This window comes from Cyprinodon tularosa, unplaced genomic scaffold (genome assembly GCF_016077235.1).
Source record: "Cyprinodon tularosa strain WSP-4 unplaced genomic scaffold, ASM1607723v1 ctg497, whole genome shotgun sequence".
In the NCBI taxonomy this organism is placed as follows: Eukaryota; Metazoa; Chordata; class Actinopteri; order Cyprinodontiformes; family Cyprinodontidae; genus Cyprinodon; species Cyprinodon tularosa.
In genome coordinates, this window is record NW_024039226.1 from 34,379 (window position 1) to 57,573 (window position 23,195).

Below are 23,195 nucleotides of genomic sequence, written 5' to 3' on the forward strand. Positions count from 1 at the left end.
AGAAATCTTGCTTGTTTGTAACTGACCAAATACTTATTTCCCACCATATTTTGCAAATAAATTCTTTAAAAATCAGACAATGTGATTTTCTGGATTTTTTTTTCTCATTTTGTCTCTCATAGTTGAGGTATATCTATGATGAAAATTACCGGCCTCTCTCATCTTTTTGAGTGGGAGAACTTGCACTATTGGTGGCTGACTAAATACTTTTTTGCCCCACTGTATCTTATTAATTTTCCAGCTCAGGCTGGTTAATTTACAGTAATTAGTTTTTTATTCACTTAATACATTGTGAAGAATTGATAAACCTTTTTGTGTGATTTTTTTATTCATTTTTTTGTTCAATAGTTGACTGTGTTCATCTTACTTATAATAACTTATAAAATATATAAATAAATATATACCAAAGTTTTACATATATATATATATATATATATATATATATATATATATATATATATATATAGGTTGCTTTTGTTCTTTGTTCACTGTTTTTTACTTTTTTATCTTTTAAAAAATAATAAAAAAAAATGACTCAGTTTTTGAGTGCAATTCTCTTCTTTATCCACCAGATGGAGCTAAAGCTCTTGTAACTTATATTCTTGGCAAAATGTTTTGAGAAATTGGAATTTATTTTTTCCTTTTAACAAAAATATATTTAGAATTTAGGAGAGTGGCTTTAACTTAACCCCTTGAACCCAGATGGGGTACCGGGCCCATCTGACACCTGCTCATGTTTATTTATTTATAGAAATGGTCAAAAAACTGTCACATGGTGTTTCATCTACATGCGCTTCAATCAGGGCTTGAAAAATTTCTAAAACATGTTTCAAAAGGATTTTTTTTACAAATACTATTTGATTTATAGCTGTGTAAACAAATAAAATGAGATTTGAAATTCCACCTGAAATATGTGAATCTGCAGGAGTAATGCAACAGCAGGTATTCATTTTTAGCCACACCCCCTGATGGTTGGCATCATTGGAAACTAGAGGCTCAGACATTTCCAGGGAGGGGTTGGATGTAATTGGGTAACTATTTCAGGTGATGTAACTAGCATCTGTTAAATATGCTTGCTCTGTTATTTTTATTTTCTATTGAATTTGTTGATATGATTGTGTGTTCAATTGTAAATTTCAATGAAACAAGGACTAAATCTTAGGAGCAAAGGCTTTGTCTTAAGCAGAGGATCTCCAAAAATATAAATTAACATATTTGTTTGGCCAGATTCCCTTTTATGAATGGAAAATCACATTTCCGCCTAGCACACTGCCTACTAAAACCTTTGTGGAACAAACATGCTTCAATTTATTCATTTCAAATTTGTTTGAGTTATAGTCAAGATGTGGATCTACAAAGTCTGTGATGTCATCCGGAGTTTCAAATGGGGTTTTATTGTCCTTTGCAGTGTTTATTTTGGATGAAAAAAAATGGTATAGCTAAATATCTTTTTATTCTTTCTGTGTTTAATCGCCGGTAAATCCAACATGGTGACATTTAAAATAGTGTTTCCACCTGAAAGATATTCCTCAAAGCCTTTCTGTCTTACAAATACAAACTATTTTTTTTTACCCAATTTATAGTTTGGAAGCTGTACTTGCTTTAATTTACATGTGTAATTTCAGGCAGAATTTGAGACCCTCTGGGTTTAAAGGGTTAAAAGAAACAGAGATTTAATCAAAGTTACTCCTCTAATCATATATATATATATAAGTCCTTACTTTAAAGGACACTTTTCAAGCTAGAATATCTCATTATACCAACATATACTGAAAAGAAAAAAAGCAGTTGTGAAATGAATTATGTAGTGACAATATTGCTTAACAGATTAATATGTAGATTTAATTAAGGGTGGAAATATGTAAATAATTCAATACATTTACCCAATAATATTAAAATAATGCATCATTCCAGCGTCTGTTACCGATAATGGCCACTAGGTGGAGACTTTGAGGCAGAAAATGAAGCAACGCTTTCTTTTTTGCAGAGAGCTTTGCATTTAAATGTTAGTATCTTGAGCGACAGATATTTTTCTCTACTTGGCCTTTATTACTACAGTGTGTGAGGCTACGGAGGAGATCAGTAATATGGATGAAGAGTTGAGTCAAGACAGCTTGGATGCCACATTAAAGTAAGTAAAACCAGTTATTTATCCAAAAGTTAAGTCAGTTAAACTCCTTGGGAAAAAAAAAAAAAAAAGACAGAATATCTCTTCCTATTTTTCTAAACAATGGAAGAGTTGACTTTACTGTAGCAATCAGAGCTGAAAATAAAATTCAAAGGAAAAGAGAATTACCTGAAAACAGGTAAAAAAATGAAATGGTGCACAACACAGGCTGCACTGCTGCATTGATATTAGTTAACTGGAATATCCATGCAGTAGTGCAGCCTGTATAATTTAAATTAAATTATCCCCAGAAATATTTACTGTTTTGCATTGAATTATAAAACTAAGCTAGACTCAATGAACACACTTGTAACAACTAGTACTTTTTCCTTTTGAGTGGATGAACCTGTTTACACTTTGTTGTGTAAAGAATAGCTGATGTTGCCTGGTTAACCTGTCAGACATGGTGCTGAGGTGGCCTGGCTCAAACCAGGTTTCAAGAACAAATGAAGCCGTAACTTTATGGATGGGAAATACAGTCATTTTCAATAAATAAAACTATTTCAGTGAGGCTTATTTGTCAGATGTTTGACTTTTGTATTACTTTGATTTTTTTTACAAAATCAAATAATTAAAAATCACTTGACACAGTACATAAAATATTATTAAAACCCCAAAACTGCATAAATCCTCAATGATCTGTATTTGTCAAGTACATCTTTGTTGTTTTTTGGCTAATATGCATCCATCCATCCATTATCTGACACGCTTGTCCCAATTGGGGTCGCGAGGGGTGCTAGTGCCTATCTCCAGCTGTCAATTTGGGAGGAAGCTGGAGTACCCGGAGAGAACCCACGCATGCTCAGGGAGAACATGCAGGAATCAAACCCAGAACCTTCTTGCTACAAGGCAGCAGTGCTACCCACTGCGCAGCCTCAGTGAGCAGGCTAATATACAATGATTATTCTAAATCCCATAGAAAATCCTTACAGAAAGGTTTCAAAACATTAGTCTGTGCATAAAATCTAAATAATGTTTCATTAATGGAAATAAGTCAATGAAATATATTAACTTTTCAATGAAAGGGGATTCTAATTAATTGAATTTATACAGAAAGTGCCAGCTTTCTGTAAAAGAGGAGATAGCGTGTTAGGAGCCTTGTACAGGCGCAGGAGGGGCAGCAATTTAGTATCTATGCAGTTCATTTTCAAGCACGCTGAGGCTTCTTGTATGCAAATTTGTCTGTGCATTGTCTACCCATTACAAGCAATGATTCTTTGTTTACCACTATGATGAATCATTTTTACCTGTGTGTTAGTACTAGTTTGGAGAGTTTGTGTTTTTGTTGTTTTTTAACCAGCATAAAAGTCAGCGACATATGACGTATGAATTTAACTTTTAATCATCATCTTATGCTGCATGTTATATGATGCAGTGGTTTTCCATATAATTCACCCCTATACATGGTTTTCTCCCATGTATTTGATTCTCTGCATACTCTGCATATGTCCCCATGTGCCCTTTTACCTAATTTTTGGCAAGCTGCTGGTAGGTCTGGGATGTGTGCGTGTGTGTTTGTCAGTGATCAGTGTGAGCAGCACTTACGGCACACTCCTAAAGAAAAAGTTGGGGGATGAGAGGGGCAGAAGGGTGGCTGGATGACGTTTGGCCTGGCAGCTGGGAGCTCCTCCGCGCCATTGTTTCCCTCTGACCCCATGACCCGGCACTCGCCCCGATGACACACACACACTTTCACACACCTGCGTATAGGCAGACACATGACCTCACAAGGACACACATGTGCAGCGGATTCACAAGCATATATGTAAATGTGGATCTTTGTGGCATATCCACACCGTGTTCAAAAGGCCACACCCGCAGGGAGGGTGGAAGGGTCTGTCATGACTTAATCATAAAGCTGTGATTTTAAGTGTGAAGCTGACTTAATAATGTGGAAAAAAAAGAAACTTCCTTAATAAAACAGCAGGAAGGTTTTTTTTATTACTTTGTATAATTAAATTTAAGTTAATTTATTATGAAATAATCTTTTCTTTTCCTACATTAAACCACTAGTTAAAAGCAAACCGAAAGCAAACCGAGAAGTGCACTGCAAAAATAGTATTTTTTTTGCTGTGTGTATTTTACCTTGAATTCTGGCGTTAAGTCGTGAATTTTGCCAACCAAATAAAATGATTTACTTTTAAAATAAGAAAAAAACATCTACATTATCTTATTTCAAGAGCAAAATATCTGGGCATCTTATTCTAATGACAAAATTACTACTTCCTTTGGTAGATTATCTTATTTACCTGCTCAAATTAGGGGGACAAGAAACGTTCACTTATTCTTATATCAGCTTTTGCATTGGTGCCGTTAACCCAACTTAGATTTCAATCTGAAAAACTCCCACGGAGAGAAAAGACAATTAGAGGAAATTTATTGATAAATTACTTTGCTGCTCAGACCTCAGCAGAAAACATAGCTCTGAATTTTGATAATAAAAAACTGGTGGTAAAGTGGAGATAGATGAAGTTGGTCAGTCTGTAGACTGCTGGTTAGCGAGGCGGTATGCTGAGCTTTATGGAGAGATCCAGTGGACTGCATGAGCTGATACAAGAGCTTCACTCAGGGACCTCGAAGATGGAAGTCCAGTTGGATAACACAGGAGTGAGAGAACCTGTCCAAGATGAGCAAGCATGAAGCGACAGTGGAGAGGAAAAACTCCCCGTTGGGAAGAAACCTCAGACAGAACCAGGCTTAACATGGCGGTCTTCTGCCGGACCGGTTATAATGAGACGCAGAATGCAGTCAGAGTCCGGGAGGAATGAGACTGATGAAGCTTTAGCTACAATGGTGGAGAAGGGGCTGGAGGTGGGTTGAAACGGTGTCATCTGAATGAAGTCACACAACGCAACCATCGCCTGCCGACAGGACCAGACAAGTTGCGCATCAGAGGCCTTTTAAGATGAACTTTGGATTTCATGAAGGTGTGGTTCAAAGCTGATTGAGTGTGCCGCAGGCGAATGAAGGCGAATAAACAGTTTATTCAGTTGAACTTCCACCTAGGCTCCATTAAATAATCATTATGACTTATATTTCGTATTTCTTTCTTTTCTTAACACCAAGAACAGGGAGGCTGGATTTTTCTGTTTCTACCTTAAAGAAAACCCCTAAATAAACTTTTGCCTTTAATTGCAAAGCTTGGGTGTCACCAAATAGCGGATTGGATTAGCTACTTAGAAATTGCCACTTTTTGTCCAGTCACAGTAATTTTTTTAATCCACATGATATTTTCATTTCAACTGATAGTAATTTATCAATTTGAGCAGATTCAGATATCATTCAACTTTAGTTTTAACATTCACTTCTGTCCCTTCTGTTTGACATTTATTTAAAACGGTGGATTTACGTGCTTAGCCTGCTATGGACTCCTGAAGATACTTGTTATGACTCTGCCTTTTGTATGGGTGTGTTGAAACTGGGCTTTCAGGACGCCGGCCCCTGAAGCCCGGGATTAAACCTTCCTGGTACAAAGAAGTAACACAGGCAAGTAGGATGAGAAGCATCCAGGATTTGCTTCAAATATGCTGGCTGTAATTTTTTTTCCTTTATTAGAGTTTTGTTTGTATTTTACCAAAACATTAGATCACTGTGAAATCTTATAACATTTTAAATCATGGTTTAAAGTGACCATGTGATCAAGGTGTGATTTTTGAAAGATATTTTTTTTCAACAGGTTCGTGACTTTATTTTGTCAGATATTCACTGAGAATGCTTTTAATATAACGTTCAAAACTAAATATTTCTTAAAAAGCAGCTGTATAAATTCCTTTCTCTATGATCTAGTGTCGGGTATTTGGTTATATACTACTTGTTAAATGATTGTTGAGAAAATGCTTTTTTACTGCAATTCCAAGGCTTCCGAGCAAGTTGCTGTGGAGGATTAATTGGTCTGAGTTATGCGATAAATCTCAGCAATGTGTCTCTCATTGTTTAGATGTTGAGCCACTCCATCTCCATTACACTAAACACAGGCCTGCAGGACACAGCAGGTGGTGTGTGTGTGTGTTTGTATGTTTTAATGCTGCCTTCTTAAGTGACCCAGAGGCCACCGGCCCTAAAGCCAAACTTTTGTGTCTTCAAAGTCCTCAGTGACCCTGTTCCATCCCCCTCTACACACAGGAGCACACAGCCTCCTGTGGTCTGGTTTGTTTAGCTTCCCTCTTCATAGGTAGGAGCATGTGTAGAAGCTGTTAGTATGGTATTATGCCTGTGACGTGTGTGCATGTGTGGCTAATACCAGCTGGACTGCATCTTCCTCTCCCCGTGTCCACCCCTGAGGCATCGATAAGACAACAATGTAATCCCTGCTGCTGGGTTGATGTTTATCCAGTGGGTGGAAAGAAGGTCTGCTGCATCTTCTGCTGTTTGCTTTATTGATTCACCAAGGGTGTATTGTATCATCAATTACTCAGTCCAAGTAGCTGCATAATGTCGGATTTATTTCCAAAAACTTCTGTGAAATTATAAATAATTTTCAACATCTTTATATGTGAACATCTAAAAGGCGGCATGGGGTGTTTGTAGTCTGTCTCTTTTAATCAACACAAATTGTACAGCTTTCAGGAGTCACCTTTAAGCAAATGGAGTACAACTGTGTTAAAAGGGATGTTCTGTTAAGGGCTAAGATGTTTGCTACAAAGCATAAGTGAATATGCTTGATTATGAAGATCAAGGTTTCTTCTGAATACCTCAAAATGAAGCTTTTACCCCTTATTCCCAGCTCCTATCCTTCAGCTTTCATGGGGTCAGCAGTAAAACCAATACAAAAGTTAGAAAAGGGGCTCTTGAGTCAACCTTATGGACGACACCTAGATAATGCTACTAAAAACCAGGTTTTTACCCTTCCAATTAAAAAATGTGTTACATCAATGGCTGAAGTCATCAAGTATAAAAAATCTAACTATATGGAGAGCATCTGCAGTCACCATAATAAGTGTTACCCAAACAGGCCTGGCAGTTAGGAATGAGGAGGACCAGGAAGCTGTTTGCATTAGGACCTTTGCATGTTCCTAGCAGCTGCTGACTCATGGTTGCTCACAATCCTTTGCTTGACAGAATGCATAGACAGACAACTTCAGGGATTTTTAACAAAAATACATTATTTTGTGTATGTACTGGGAGACACATGCTAATGTAAATATCTTCGTATGTTTTGTTTCATAACCTAAAGCTATTCGCCTAAATTTCTGCAATGCTTTTTTGTAGTTCTTTTGGGAAGGCTCTGGTGCCAATTTGATCAGTCATTCATGTTCATATCTGTCGCGACCTCTGCAAGGCTAACCTGACTCCGCCAGATGGATTTGCTGGATTTGCTCCACATATCAATCTGGAAAACTTCTGTTGAAGTTGTTGAAAATACTGGTTAGCTGATTGGCCTATGTTGGTGATAGACGGGCCAAATAAACCAATCAGATCAACAAAGCATATAACGTACTAACAGAGCGACGACTAAAACACAACCACAAGCCGAAACCAGTCGGGAGAAGAGTAAAAACATCTTTTTTCTTTGAGAAAAGCCTCCAGAGCAGTGTTTTGCTCTTCTTTCAGTGAAGAAATACTCTGTAATTCCGATAAAACTTGCTCGATAGCCACTCTAACGCTAGTTTCATCGGCTGAAGCCGCCATGTTCTTTAGACTGAACTGTCGCGCTTCTCGTTGCGTCACACCTCAACCCGCCTCAAAGCCAACGCTGATTGGACGTTCGTTTGGTGAACTGCTCCAAATTTTCTTTAACGGAAAATAGCCAGACTGATCTGCGAGTGAAACCTTGAAAGCTTGCGAGATCAGGATGGTCTCACAAGGCTACTGCAAGGCTGAAGGGTGTCTGTATTTAACTCAGCAGTCCAGAGCGCCTTTTCTGCCCTGTACATTGTTCTTACTGTTGACCCTACGAAAGAAGCGAGTAACAGGAGGTTAGAGATACAATTTGAGGTATTTGGATTGAGCCAATATGTCACACAGAGTACAGTTGAAGAAATAATGTCATTTTGTTAAAACTTTGGCTGTTTCACAATATGTGTATTTGTACGTTCTCGTGTATTCATGAAACGTCATCAGCATCAGCCCTAGTACTGTTGCAATTCACAAGAACAGCAGACCGAGAACAGACAAAGTCCCCGGATGTTGTTCTTGCCCCTCCCTATTTACCCAGCATGCATCAGAGCTGACTTGTCCATTCTTTAGATAGACAGCTGTCCCAGCATGCACTCCGGCAGCTTTCAATGTAGCAGTCACAGAGCTCAGAGAATTAAGTTAAAAGTTCTCTTTTCTGTTGCCATTGTTCAATAAAAGTACATTTTAAGATCATTTGAGGCGAGAATATTATACTTTTAACCATCACTATATGGCCCATTTACCGATAAAAATTTGGCAACCAGCGGAGCTCCGAGGGTAAAGGCAGACAGGGCTAACCTCCGTCCGTCTGCAGCAGCCCTCTCTCTGCGTAGCCGTGTGTGAAGGACCGCTGGCTCTGATGGGGACTTTTTTGTTTTATTTGGCAAAATGTTCATTTCATTTGTGTTTATCTGACTGTGTTAATTATTATTCCCACAATAAATTAAAAAAGTCAGAATTTATTATTATCCAGAGACTATTAATAACAGGAGGTTAAATGCAGCTGCAGACATGCAGAGCATGTGGTGACGTCACGAGTACGCTTCTGTTCCAATTAACCCATATTTATGTTGCGTGCTCCCGTACTCCATACTTTCCTATGTTCTTTTCAACAAAATGCATGGCGAGGACACCGGATTGTAGATAATCCTATAGCTTCTAAGTAGCAGATAGGATCACTGTGAGGTCCTTATGCTAAATGAACTATGAATAAGAAAATCCTGCATTCTTTTCCTACCTCCTTCTTTATTGCCAGCACTATTTGAACAGTACTTATTATGGCGACCGCTTTGGCTAAACCGGTTTGCCCAATTTATACTTAGCGTCAAGAAAGCTGAAGGCCTAAGAAGACCAGGTACTTGGTGCAGAAAATGTGCTAAATGGAGAAAGGCAGGTGAAAGGGATCAACGTATTGACTGGTGGGTCTGGCTGAGAAAGAAACAATTAACTAGGGAGGCAGGAAAAAAGGAAACTAGAAAGAAATCAATATGATACTAAAACTAAATAAACAATAAATAAAAATTAAGAGAACAAATGTATAAAATGAAAAACTCAAAACATTTATCACCTACGGTACTGAACCTAACAGTTAGAGTCATGTTTTTCCGCCCCCCTGGAAACTAACAGGTACACCCCAACATACGGTTAAATCTGGAGGGCTAAAAATAATGTGTCAAATGCATAATTTTTTCGATTTGCCTTTTAATCTTTAACTAAAAGCCATTTATCCACTTTTTTAATTAAACTTCACTAGTGCACACACAGTGGTGCCATCTTCGTCGACACATTAATCCCAATGCCAATTACTGATCTTATTAATGACAGGCAGGTACTTGTACAGTAACTGTGCAGACAGAGTTGGCAAAGGAGAAGCCAGACCTTCTTATTGACAAGGAGAGTTTTTACCTGCATGAGATTTGGAGAGGCTGGTGACTAGCATGAATATCCTGGTTAGCTTTGGATAAGCTTGTATTATTATGGAAAAGGCTACTGCAGGCATGCCCAAAGTTGGTCCTCGAGGGCCACTTTCCTGCTGGTTAGAGGGTTCTTCTTCTTCTTATTGAGTTTTATTGGCGGTTGGCAAAAAACGTTAGGTGAGCATTACCGCCACCAACTGGTATGGAGTGTGGACTACATGGCAGAGAAAAAAAAAAAAAAAAAACTATATCCTATTATACAACCTAATCTGTTTCAAAAATTCAAATATAACCCGATATCCTCTGCTTCCTGATTCTTTCTGCAATAAATCTACAATGTCAAGTTTCATTTTCATGTCACTAAGTTTCCTTATTAACCTGTTTCTCTGTATCGAATATTTACTACAATTTAAAATGACATGTTCCACAGTCTCATCTTCCCCACAGTCACATTTCCCTGTCTGATGTTTCCCTATCAAAAATTGGTTAGAGGGTTTCTCTACTTTAGCACAGCTGATTCTGATAATCGCAGCTCAGCAACAGCATGTTAATCAGCTATCAATGAAACTCAGCTGTGCAGGAGCAGGGAAACCTCTAAAACCTGCAGGACAGTGGCCCTCGAGGACCGACTTTGGCCATACATGGGCAAGTGTTAGCAGTGGCCATACTTTGGCTGGTCTAAACGTACAAAATATTTAATGAGTGCTTATTTTTTTATTCTTTTTTGCATCAGGACTGAATCAGAAATGATTCAGATCAAAAATTACAGTACTAAGATTCCTCTAACCTAGATTAAATTACTCTATACTAAGGGTTGTTTTTTTTTTACCATCATCTTAGATTTATTCTTAGTTTTCATCTTTAGGACAAAAACTATTATTAATTTTAGTCCCATTTTAGTCATTACTATATGTGACGGTTTTAGTTAACTAAAACTCAAAAGGTTTTACTCTAGTTTTTGTCAGTTTTATGTTGCACTTCAAAAAACAGTTAACCTTTACAATTTTGAGTAACAGCCAGAATACCAGAGTGACAGATCTTGCCTAGATACTGCAATTGCTGGGTATAATGTAGCAATGCAGTTCATCATTGCTGTTGAAAACTTTTTATAGAGATTTATAGATTGCAAATAAACTTTTTATGAGTTAATGCCCTATTTTATACTAAAGTGTCTCAGAAATGTTGTGATAATAGCAGATAATAGCAAAAACCAAGATGGCGCCACCTACGGTCGCCCTGGTCCTCTCGTGCGCCCTGTTTTGTCTGTTTTTGTTAGTTAATTGTGCGTCTGCGTGCTCTTACTCCCGTGAAGAGCTTCTATACATTAGAGCTACCACTCCTAAGGATTTATTACCAGTTTTTTTAGTTTCTGCCGTGGACTCGGTCCTATTTCTGGCCAAGAGAGGAAGACGCCGTAAGAGAGGCAAACGTGCCGGAGCTCTTGTGCGCCTTCGCAGACGGGGGACACGCACGCCTTTACCTGGCGTATTTCTTTCTAATGTCCGAGCTCTCAGCAACAAGATGGATGAGCTGGCGCTGCTCATGAGAAGGAACAAAGACCTTTCCTCCTCTTGTGTTTTGTGCTTCACGGAGACATGGCTCAGCGGACAGATCCCGGACAGCGCGCTACACCTGGAGGGATTTCAACTCCTCCGTGCGGATCGCAGCGCGGAGCTCTCCGGAAAAACAAAAGGCGGCGGAGTCTGCTTCTACATCAACAACAGCTGGAGCACCGATGTGACGGTGATCTCACAACACTGCTCTCCTTCTCTGGAATATCTCTTCATTAACTGTAAACCATTTTATTCTCCCCGTGAGTTTGTTTCATTCATCCTGGCGGCTGTATACATCCCACCCGCCGCTGACGCACGTGAGGCTCAGCGCGCGCTGTCGGACCATGTCTTACATGTGGAGCGGACTTTTCCTGACTCTCTTGTTATTGTGCTTGGTGACTTTAACAAAGTAAATCTGAGTCAGGAGCTACCCAAATACAGACAGTTTATTAAATGCCCCACCAGAGAGCAGAACACTTTGGATCACTGTTACACAACAGCAAACAACGCCTATCGCGCCGTCCCCCGTGCCGCCCTCGGACTATCAGATCACGTGATGGTCCATCTCATACCCACATATAGACAAAAACTGAAGCTAGCTAAGCCTGTAGTTAGCACAACTAAGATCTGGACCAGTGAGGCTGTGGAGGAGCTCCGCACGTGTCTGGAAACCACAGACTGGGAGGTGTTCAGGGCTGCTACAGATAATCTGGACGAGTACACTGACATTGTGACCTCTTACATACAGTACAATGAGGAGCGCATCCTACCAACGCGCACCAGGGTGCGTTATGCAAACGACAAGCCCTGGTTCACACCTAAGCTCGGCCAGATTCGACGAGAGAAGGAGGCAGCACGCAAGAGCGGGGACAGAGACAGCTACAAAGAGGTGAAATACAGGTTTAGCAGGGAGATGAGGAAGGCTAAATCTGTGTATGCAAATCGCCTCCAGCAGCAGTTCTCTGCCAACGACTCTGCCACAGTGTGGAGGGGCCTCAGGGCTATTACCAACTACAAGCCCAAAGCCCCCCGAGCTCTGAATGACCGGGCACTGTGTGAAAGACTGAATACACACTACTGCCGTTTCGACTGTCCCAGAGCCGTTAGCACCTCTCTGGTCTCTCCAGCCACCCCCTCCTCCCCCAACACAATTGAGGCCACTCCATCAAAGGCCCCCTCAATCCACCCCTTGTCCCCCCCTGCCCTCTGCATCCTGGAGCAGGACGTGCACAGACAGTTTCTGAAGCTGAACACCCGTAAAGCTGCTGGCCCTGACGGCGTTTCTCCCTCCACCCTGAAACACTGTGCCAGCGAACTGTCTCCTGTCTTCACGGACATTTTTAACATCTCCTTGGAGTCATGCCATGTGCCGGGCTGCTTCAAATCCTCCACCATTGTTCCTGTCCCGAAGAAACCAAGGATCACAGGACTAAATGACTACAGGCCGGTGGCGCTGACGTCTGTGGTCATGAAGTCCTTTGAGCGATTGGTTCTGCAACACCTAAAATCCATCACCGCCCCCCTCCTGGACCCGCTGCAGTTCGCCTACAGAGCCAACAGGTCCGTAGACGACGCAGTCAACCTGGCCCTCCACTTCATCCTGCAGCATCTGGACTCCCCAGGAACCTACGCCAGGATCCTGTTCGTGGACTTCAGCTCTGCCTTCAACTCCATCCTCCCGGGTCTGCTCCAGGACAAGCTGTACCAGCTCAACGTGCCCAGCTCCCTCTGCAGGTGGATTACTGACTTCCTGACGGACCGGAGACAGCACGTGAGGCTGGGAACAACTGTCTCTGACACACGGACCATCAACATCGGATCCCCCCAGGGCTGTGTCCTTTCCCCCTGGCTTTTCTCCCTGTACACCAACTGCTGCACCTCTAGCCATCAGTCCGTGAAACTGATCAAGTTTGCGGACGACACCACCCTCATCGGGCTCATCTCCCACGGTGATGAGTCTGCCTACAGGAGGGAGGTGGACCGGCTGGTGTCCTGGTGCAGCAGCAACAACCTGGATCTGAACACCCAAAAGACAGTGGAGATGATTGTGGACTTTAGAAAGGTCACAGCCCCACCGTCCCCCCTTGCCCTCACAGACAGCCCCACCCCCATCTCCAAGGTGGAGTCCTTCCGCTTCCTGGGCACCACCATCACCCAGGACCTCAAGTGGGAGCCGACCATCAGCTCCCTCGTCAAGAAGGCCCAGCAGAGGATGTTCTTTCTGCGGCAGCTGAGGAAACTTAAGCTGCCAACCCGGATGTTGGTGCAGTTTTACACCTCCATCAGTGAGTCCATCCTCACATCCTCCATCACCGTGTGGTACACTGGCGCCACCGCCAGGGACAGATACCAACTGCAGCGCATTGTGCGCTCCGCTGAGAAGGTGATCGGCTGTAAGCTGCCATCACTCCAGGACCTGTATGTCTCCAGGACCAGGAGACGTGCAGGTCGCATCACAGCCGACCCTTCTCACCCTGGACACAGACTGTTTGAACCTCTCCCCTCAGGGAGGAGGCTACGGTCCATACGGACCAGAACCTCCCGCCATAAAAACAGCTTCTTCCCCTCTGCCATAAGACTCATGAACACTATATGTCAGACTCCATAACCTGCCCATGCCATTCACACTGCTGTATTGCACACTGCTCTATTTGCACTATCTTGTACATTTTACTTTTTATATTTATCCATATTTTTATCTTAAGTGTATATATTAGTATATTTTTTGCATGCCTTATACCCTAGTGTTTTTAGAGATTTTTATAATTTTATTTACTATTTCATATATGTTTCATGTTGCACGACTGTACCACAGAAATTTCCTAGTTGTGAACCTCTTCACTAACAATGGCAATAAACCCGATTCTGATTCTGATTCTGATTCTGAGATCTAGTTCAACAGATCATATTGGTTAATATAACAGACAGACAAGCTAACACATTTTACAATAAATGAATGGTTTTAGACATACAAGGTTTCTATGAAAAGCAAATACTTCCTGATCTACTATGAATTATGCATTACACACAGATAAAAAAAAATCTTTATTATTCCCAAAAAGAAAAGAACAAAAACATTTATCTTTCTACTTTGGCAGTTTTGGCTTTATTTCTAAAAATTTACCCCTTGGTTACCGCTGCTCATGGGTCAAAGTAGAATTAAATTCATAGGGTTCTGATATAAAAAAAATACCTACATAATTGCCTTATGATACCATGGTAATCCAGACTTAAATTTCAATATGTTAACTATCATGTAGAAAAATTCAAAGGAAACAGAAAAAAAATTTTAATGACGGTACAAGAAAATGTACATCATATTTGAATAGAACTGAGAGAGCAATATTCTATTAACCTTTTCATTTGGGGCTATGTCAAAAAATAAACAGTATACAATTATATATTTGCCTTGGATATAATTTAGGGATTCCTTTTTGGTACAAATTAAAGAAGGATTTGCTTCACCTCTTGTGAGCTGAAATAAATAAAATCTTTATAGTTAGACATAAAGGATTTCTTATGCTTAGCAGAGCATGACCAGGCACATATAACCAACAGTTAAAGAGGTCTGAGTGTGGTCTGAGGGTGCCATGGAGAAAGACTATTTTCAATGCTCTGACTGGACTTTCTTCAAGGAAGCAGCAACCCATGAAAAAATAATATATATAGATGAGTATGCCATGGCTGTGTTATGGTACATCAACAAATGCATCAAGGACGTCAGCATCACAAAGAACAAAGCAAACCAAAGACCTGGATGAATGGGGAGGTTGGGAGATTGCTAAAAGCAAAGCGAACCAGAACCACAGCCAGAAAATCCAGGATCTTTTCCACAACGCCAGCAGGTTTGTGGCCTCCGCCGCGGCAAACTGCGAGGAGGCGACCGGGCCAGAGGCTGCTGTTGAATGGGATTCCTAGTGACAACACAATGCTGGTGTAGAGGGGTCTGAGCGGCTCCGACAAAAATAATATTTAAAGGCAGGATGGTAATCTGGATGAACTGACTGCACTGACCATGTTTTCAGGTGGACTTTATCACTTCAGAATAGATTCAAACTATGTTTTACCCACTGATCACAGCAAATATAGCTGCCATTGTTACAGGCAAAGAAAGGATAGGGTAGCTCCACCAAATGCACATCAGACTAGAGATGTCCCGATCCAGGTTTTTGCACTTCCAATCCGATACCGATATTGTTTTTGGACTTCCGATCCGATACCGATACCAGCCTATCCGAGCATGTATTTAAGTTTAAGTTAAAGTATTTAGCCTTAGTTGTAAGACTCATGTTGAAAAGGGTTTTAGTACTCTTGATAACATCTAGCCAGCTAAATTAGGTGAGATTGAATAAAACACAATGCTTGGTAACAACAAACTTACCTGTTTATTAAGAGATAAACACAAACTGGACAAAATTACGAATAGCAATCTGAAATTGCACAGTGAGCAGTAGAACCGTAAACAGTTAAAGGTGCAAGTATTACTGTAAGTTTTAATAAAAATGCAAAACAGGGGAACACTGGCGCAAAATAGTGGAATGGATCGTTTCAATCGGCGAAACTGGAAAATACGGACCAGATTTTTTTTTTAAAACTGGATCGGCAGTCTGGATCGGCATTTTACATGCTTTGCCGATACGCATTTTTTTGCCAATATCGGCGTCCCGATCCGATCCACGTATCGGATCGGGACAAGCCTACATCAGACCCACTTTTTCCACCACGCAGCCAGAGCAGCAACCTGGATTTTGGTCGACCTGTGTCTCCGTGCTTCCCCTGCCTTACTGGTCCACAGCCCCTTCTTCCGGCTGAGGACAGGTGGCTTATGGCTCATGGCTAAATTTGTAAAGGCATCAAAAATGAAGCAGCACGCGTGTTTTTGCTGCTATTGCTGCTTTAGGTGTGAAAGTAGCATAACAGCGGCTAGCTTCCTGCCTTGTTGTCTTGGAACCAATCGTGTACAACGGACCGTCTTTTGTGATTGGTTGAGGTTATTCATTGATTTCTCACTGTAGCGGGGACCATTTATTTTTGTTCCACTTCCAGACCTTCTATTTCACTGCTTGCTAAGCGGCTGTAGGGAGATCTTTAAGCCACATGGTAAAAAATGCATCAAAAAAGATCTTCTGCTGCACCTTTAATGTGTAAGGGATTACTTTCACGTCAATGAGTCGATGCAATCAGCTGGTTTTCCTTAGATAGAATAATTTGTACCTAGCAGAGTATATCATCTGGTTGAATTGTATCTGTAAAGTTTCTTGAGATGAAATGTGTTGTGAATTATTATATTAATGAACTGAATTGAATTGAATTTACAATGGCAGCTTATTCAAGGCAATTCTAATTCCTCTGCTATCCTTACCTTGCAAGGATAGCAGAGGAATTAGGTAATCCAGAAAAAAACTGCTAGTCACCAGGCTCTCTAAACGTAATGCAGGTAAGTACTCTTTTTCTCAGTTACAGGCTCTGGTTTCTCATATGTCAGTGCTGTCCGCTCACTTACCAGCACCATTCAATTATTAATCAGATCTGTAGTTAGCATAGGAATGGATAAAGCCTACTGTGTCAAGAAAGTAGGCATCCCTGGATGCTATTCTTAATTTTTGCATCATTTTTGCCACTATGGTTTATTTTCTATTTTAATAATTTATGCTATATTATACACTCTGCAGGGTTTCCTTGTATTTATCTGATATTTTTTTCCTCAAAGAAGATTTTCGATTTTTAAAGAAAGATACAATACAACGGAGTTGCCTGCCATGAAAGGGAGCTCAAACTGACTATGGTGCATTGGAATCCAATGTCATCAAAGTCAGTATGAACAAACACATTAGCCATGCTGCAGATGTGAGATTTTAGATGGACGCCAAAGTGGTCCCATACCAAAATACCTGGGACTACACAAGCCATCAGGAAAATTCAGGTACCAAACAAAAACGAGTCTCAGTGAATTTCAGAATAAAATCAATGTAGCAACTTAACCCACATTAACAGCTGAGCTCACTGACGTCGTTTCAGCAGTAAGAGCTGTAGCTGGGCAAGGCTGGTTGCAGCGTTCAGTGTGTAAGGTGCTTTTTGCAGAAAGTCCGCACTGTTTCAGGACCACAGTCACACTCTGTGGTATGGAAAAAAATAATTATTTTAATCCAAGGTAACTCAAGTTCTAGATTTGAAACTAATTTGGATATTGGAAGGGTATGAAAGTTTATACAAATGTCCTGGAGGTGGGAGAATGAGTATGTCAAGTTGACAATTGATTAATTAGAAACGAAAATACTACTAATTTATGAAAAGTTACATAAATAACTTGCATGGCCACAACTTACCTGTGATGTTCGTAATCAATACAACCTGTTGGCATGTTAAAAAAGCTGCCCACCTTCAACAAATGTTTCGCAAGAGATAAGCTATAGATTCCTTACTCCACCTGAATGAATAAAAAGAAATATGTTGCTGTCAGCCTACTAAACACAATATCGTTCAAAAGAGAGAATTTTATGCCAATATCCAGTCAAAAACAGTAATGGTGATTAAAAACAGAACTGTGAGGAGATGAATAAAGATGAATAAAGTGAAAAAAATTTAAACAGAATAAAAACACAGTTAAAGTGTGAGCAGAGGCAGGAAAAAATACAAGGTTTAATTTTGACACTTTTGACACATTTGAAGTAAAGATTTGGCTGTCCAAAAACTGCTCTTATATGCTGTGTAAACAGCATCCAGGCTCTGCTCCACACTGTGTTCCACTGGCCTGATAAGGAGCAGGAAGGCGGCTGAGAGTGGGACACCTGTTTATACTGTGACTAGGAGCAGATGGTCCACATGGCTCCTGCTCCCCAAGGGGAAAACCTGTCAGCTGAGCCCCAATTAGGGAGTCTGAGTCAGGGAACGGCTGGGGGTTGGTAATGGTGGTGAATGGTTCTAGATATAGCTCAGCAGAAAATTACCCTGATAGGGAAATGATGTGAGAAAGCATTAAAAGTAAATTCAGAAAGGCTCTTATAGTCTCTTTCAGTAATGTGTCTCAACTAAATTTAAAAAGTACTTGTCTGTATCCAGATAGCCTTTGTAACCAACCAGTTAACATCTTTATGCCACAGCTATTTGTGTAACTACTCTGGTTCTGTGTAAGTAATGTGGTTCTGCCTTCACAAATATGTCATGATTGGAACATTTAACATTTGTAATAACTGTCATTGGGTGTTTTTCATAGTTGAAAGTGACTTTTGGCCAATTTTTTGGTGAATGATTTGATTTATTGGAGGTTTTTCCAGTGAGATTAGCCTCAAAAAGTTGATTTTGTGTGATATATGTAGACCTTTATATGAGGTTTGCAAATGTGCTAGTGGCTGTCACTATGCAGAGTTTGCAGAGCAGAGTGGGTTTATTTTGTGTTTACTTAAAGCAGATGTATTAGCAATAGCGCTAGCATCACATAGGATCATTGGGCCTCATGCAACATTTTTGTATTCTTGTCGAATCTGATGTGGCTTTTGAGAACACACCACATCAGATTGATGCGTTCTAGTTGGAAGAGGAATCTTTTAAAGATGACGGATGGAACCACTGATTTGGGGATTTAGCACTTGGTGCAATTTCCTTTTCACCCTCCTTATATCAAATGCGCCAGTTGAAAGAGATTTTTCTCAAGTTGCTCTTCTGAAAGACGAGTCCAGAAATCGCATGGGCCTGCCGATCCTGTCAAGTTTGATTAAAGTGCGAACTGGACTAATGTAGAATGGATGGACATCAGCAACATTCCGTCCTCTCCGACATTTTTTGGGGAGATTTCAACCATGTACTGATCAGAAATCCCAATGGATTGTATTATAGTTCAGAGTAAAAGTTCAGCGTTCAGACATTTAATGTTCCTGCCAACAATCAGCATTTAAGGTAATATTTCAAAATCAACCATAAATGTAATTATTTTAGTTATGTCAAAATAAGCATAGCTTATTTGTGTGTGCGCACTGATCGTAATTGGTCTTCTATGTAAAAATATGAGTTGTCTTCATGGTTATGAATCCCTCTGCATGCATGTTAGTACCAGTATGTGATGTGTCACATGACACTCACTGGATCTGACATCACTGTGATGGCTGGGTCAGAGTTGCTTATGGAAAACAACTCTGGACAGATTTTGTTAGATTGTAGCATTTTTACATGTATGGTTAAATTAAGTTGTACTAAAGTGTGTTCATGTTCACACAGTAAATATAATACATTAATTGGGCAAGTTTTTATGTGATGTGGCGGGTTTTAACAGATGTCTGGTGTGAGGGACCGAGCCAGCCAAGCATGAGGACACAGTGGTGATTGTCAAGAAAACTGGGTTTTATTTCCCCAAAGTAACAATAATCCAAACAAAAATGTCAGGCCCCTTAAAAGAGGTCAAATGAAGAGACTAAGGGAAAAAATATCAAGTTCAAACATATCAAACCTCAAACTAACTGATCAAACAAAAACTGATCTGACACACAGTAAACAAAGGGGGCTTAAATACTGGCTGATCAGACCAGACTGACACACTGAGGAAGAGATAGGGAGAACATCTACACCAATTTCACAAAAATAACTAAACAGTTAGCTTAAGGATTAAACTTAAATGACAATCATTAAACAAATTAACAAAATGAGCAAATCACAAAAGCAAGAAGAAGAAATTGTGCAACATATTTAAAATGTGGAGTCCATGGTCTTCCCCCATAGTGGAAATCCAGATGGTACCACCCAATCAGTACATGATTATGTCAGCAACATTCTCCCAGTTGACGGCACTCCCACAACACCAGAAAAAAAAGCACAAAATATATTAAGCATTTGACAAAATTAAATATACAAAAGTTAACCAAATGTGCGCGCTAAAATTGGAACTAATGTCTTCAATATTGTCAAAATAAACAAACCAATATATTTATGCTACTGTGTATTAAAACTTATGAAAAAGTGGTTGTGTGTGGGGTTACTGACCATGTGACCATCACACTGGGCTGGAAAACCTTGACTCTATCTGGCAACACTCCATGCAGAAAGGACTGGGCCCGGGAATCTAACCCGGCAACCTTCTTGCTGCAAGGCAGCAATGCTACCCACTGTGCCACTGAGCAGCAAGTAAAGATAAAAATGTTGACAGCAAAACTCTAATATGACAAATTCAGACAGACTCAAACCCAAACATTGCACATTTTATATAATAACAAATGAATTCAAGTCTTAGCATTAGAGGTGCTTCAAGGAGAAGTTGCTGAACTTTCAATCCAATTTGTGTTCCAGATGTTATTTCAATAGTAGCTCAATCTTACGTAGAGTTAACTGACCTTTCTTTCTTTTAATTAAGTGACAATAAGTTAAACCAGTGTCCCCTGGATACTGACACCCCAGCTGCACGTGTAGTGACCTATAGTTCTGTCATCAGCGAATAAAGATCCATCCATCCATCCATCCATTATCTTACACGCTTGTCCCAATTGGGGTCACGAGGGGTGCTGGTGCCTATCTCCAGCAGTCAATGGGCGAGAGGCGAGGTACACCCTGGACAGGTTGCCAGTCCATCGCAGGGCAACACAGAGACACACAGGACAAACAACCATTCACACACCTAAGGACAATTTAGAGAAGCCAATTAACCTAACAGTCATGTTTTTGGACCGTGGGAGGAAGCCGGAGTACCCGGAGAGAACCCACGCATGCCCAGGGAGAACATGCAAACTCCATGCAGAAAGACCCTGGGCCAGGAATTGAACCCAGAACCTTCTTGTGCTACCCACTGCGCCACTGAGCAGCCAATAAAGATGTCATTTTTAATTGTAGAGTTACATAATATATATTGATGCAGCCTGATAAAATGGACAACTGTTTCTAAGAAACAGCAAATGTGGTAATTTAGTAAAAAACTAAGTGAGATTAGAATTACATTAGGAAAAAAACTGATAACGTGACATTTTCTCCTAAATCAGTTACAATCGATTTAAGAACAAATTTGTACTTCTTGCCCGAGATCCATTGTTTGGAGAATATATAGACAGAGTAAAAGACAAGAAATAATTCTATGTTTTTGTAAAATGAAAGAAATAATTCCAGATCTATCACAGATAGCGTTGAAGGCACAAACAAAGCAGAATAGCCTTCAGCATCTGTATTATTTTCATTTGGGATTTTAATTAAAAGTAAACTTGCTGCCGGCTGGCTTTTTCACAAACTAGCTGGTTGATTTTTCCCCCTTAGGATTAAAAAAAGACTTCAGGGTTTTAAAAACTATGCTTAATATCTCAAAGATATAAAGGCCTGTTTTGTGAAGGAAAATTAATGAATGAAAAGGAATTTATTTCAGACAATTATGACAAACAACAATAAATACATCAACTTCAAAAAAATATTTCAAAAAAATAAACAACCAAATACGAAACCAAATTCCATTTTTCAAACAAACTAAATTCACCTGAACATGAATAGAAACAAAACCCTCCACCAAATAAACATGTTGGTATATGCAGCCAGAGAACTGACATCGATTAATATAAATTGTTAGGCTAGTAAACTAGCCCCGCCGTTTTACCGACAGGCTGTTTGTTTACACTCCCCCACCACCTTTATATTGCTTACTAGTACGTCACAGTCAGTTGCACTCATTGGTCAGAGTGTTGGCCAATAGGCACAGACATGGTTTGAAAAACAACGGGTTGTTCTCATCAACAATCTTCCGATGTCTCATTCATCGGGGCCAGACTAAATTACACATTTAATCTCACATTTAGTCTGGTTTATCACGCAACTAAATTGTCTGAAAAGGGGTTTGAACCTGTCTTAAACCAGGACTAGTCGCACGTTCCGCAGACCAAATCAAGTTTTTTTTCTCTCTCTCTTTCTTTCTCTTTTTTTTTTTTTACTTTTGCACACTTGGACTCATTTTAAGGAAGAGTCTCCATTTTCTAGGAGTCTCATAAAAGTGGGAATATGTTTACACCTGTTTTTGAGGGGGGATCATGTTGACCGGTTTGGTCATATTTGTTCATTTAAAAGTTAATGACACTTTGAAATTACTTTACGATGGTACAACAGCTTTGAACGTGGAACAATTTTATGAGGGTCAGACGCATTACAACTACTTTTGAATTCCCAGTAGGTACTTTTTTATTTTCGTTATATCCTGAATGGCCAGTAATTCTTTTGTTAAGGTTGTATCCTGGAACATTAATTGATGTGGAAATTCAGTGAAACGGAAGAAGGTGCTTTCATATCTCAAACGGCAACAAACAGACATAGCGTTTATTCAAGAAAGTCACTTCAAAGATGATGAGGGCTGAAAGTTTAAAAGAGATTCGATGGGGGAAGCTTTTTTTAGCTTGTCTTCTACCAAGAAAAACTGTGTTCTTATTTTGGTACAAAAAAAGGTTACATTTTTCACTAGTCACAGAATATGCAAATAGTAATGGTAGAATTATTTGTCTTGACACTATCATAAATGGCATGAATGGAACTTTGTAATATTTATGCTAGCTATGCCAGAAGAGTCAGCTTTTTTCCTTGAGGTTAATAACATTTTGGGTAATACACATGGGGAGGTATTGTTGGCGGGAGACTTTAACCAGGTTCTGGATGGTGCGTTAGATAAAAGTAGATTTTCAGGAATGGCTTTGCCTAAGGATAGGGCAGCTATCCTGGTGTTAATAAAAGATGGTTTAATTGATATATGTACCTTGGTGAGATTACTGCCTTGAACTATGATACACTACTTCAAAAAACTAAGACAAACATAGGTAAATGGGGAAAGCTTAACCTGGCCTTATTTGGTATTATGTTATTAAAATGGTGATTGCCCTACAGTTCAACTACATATCCATGATGCTTCCTCTCAGCATACCTGAAAAAATATTTAAACAATATGACAATCTCATCAAGGAACTCCTTTGGGCAGGGAGAAAGCCTAGGTTTAAATTAAGTTAA

At 39.9% G+C, this 23,195-nt stretch overlaps 1 protein-coding gene across 1 annotated transcript in view; it reads left to right on the top strand.

Moving 5' to 3' along the window:
• Positions 1-2,028: 2,028 nt before the first annotated feature.
• LOC119794902 (probable ribonuclease ZC3H12C) overlaps positions 2,029-23,195 on the top strand; it is a 56,252-nt gene continuing 35,085 nt past the window's right edge. The window contains exon 1 of the mRNA XM_038302668.1: positions 2,029-2,131. The gene's annotated coding sequence lies outside the window, so the exon portion shown is untranslated. The remainder of the gene's footprint in view (positions 2,132-23,195) is intronic.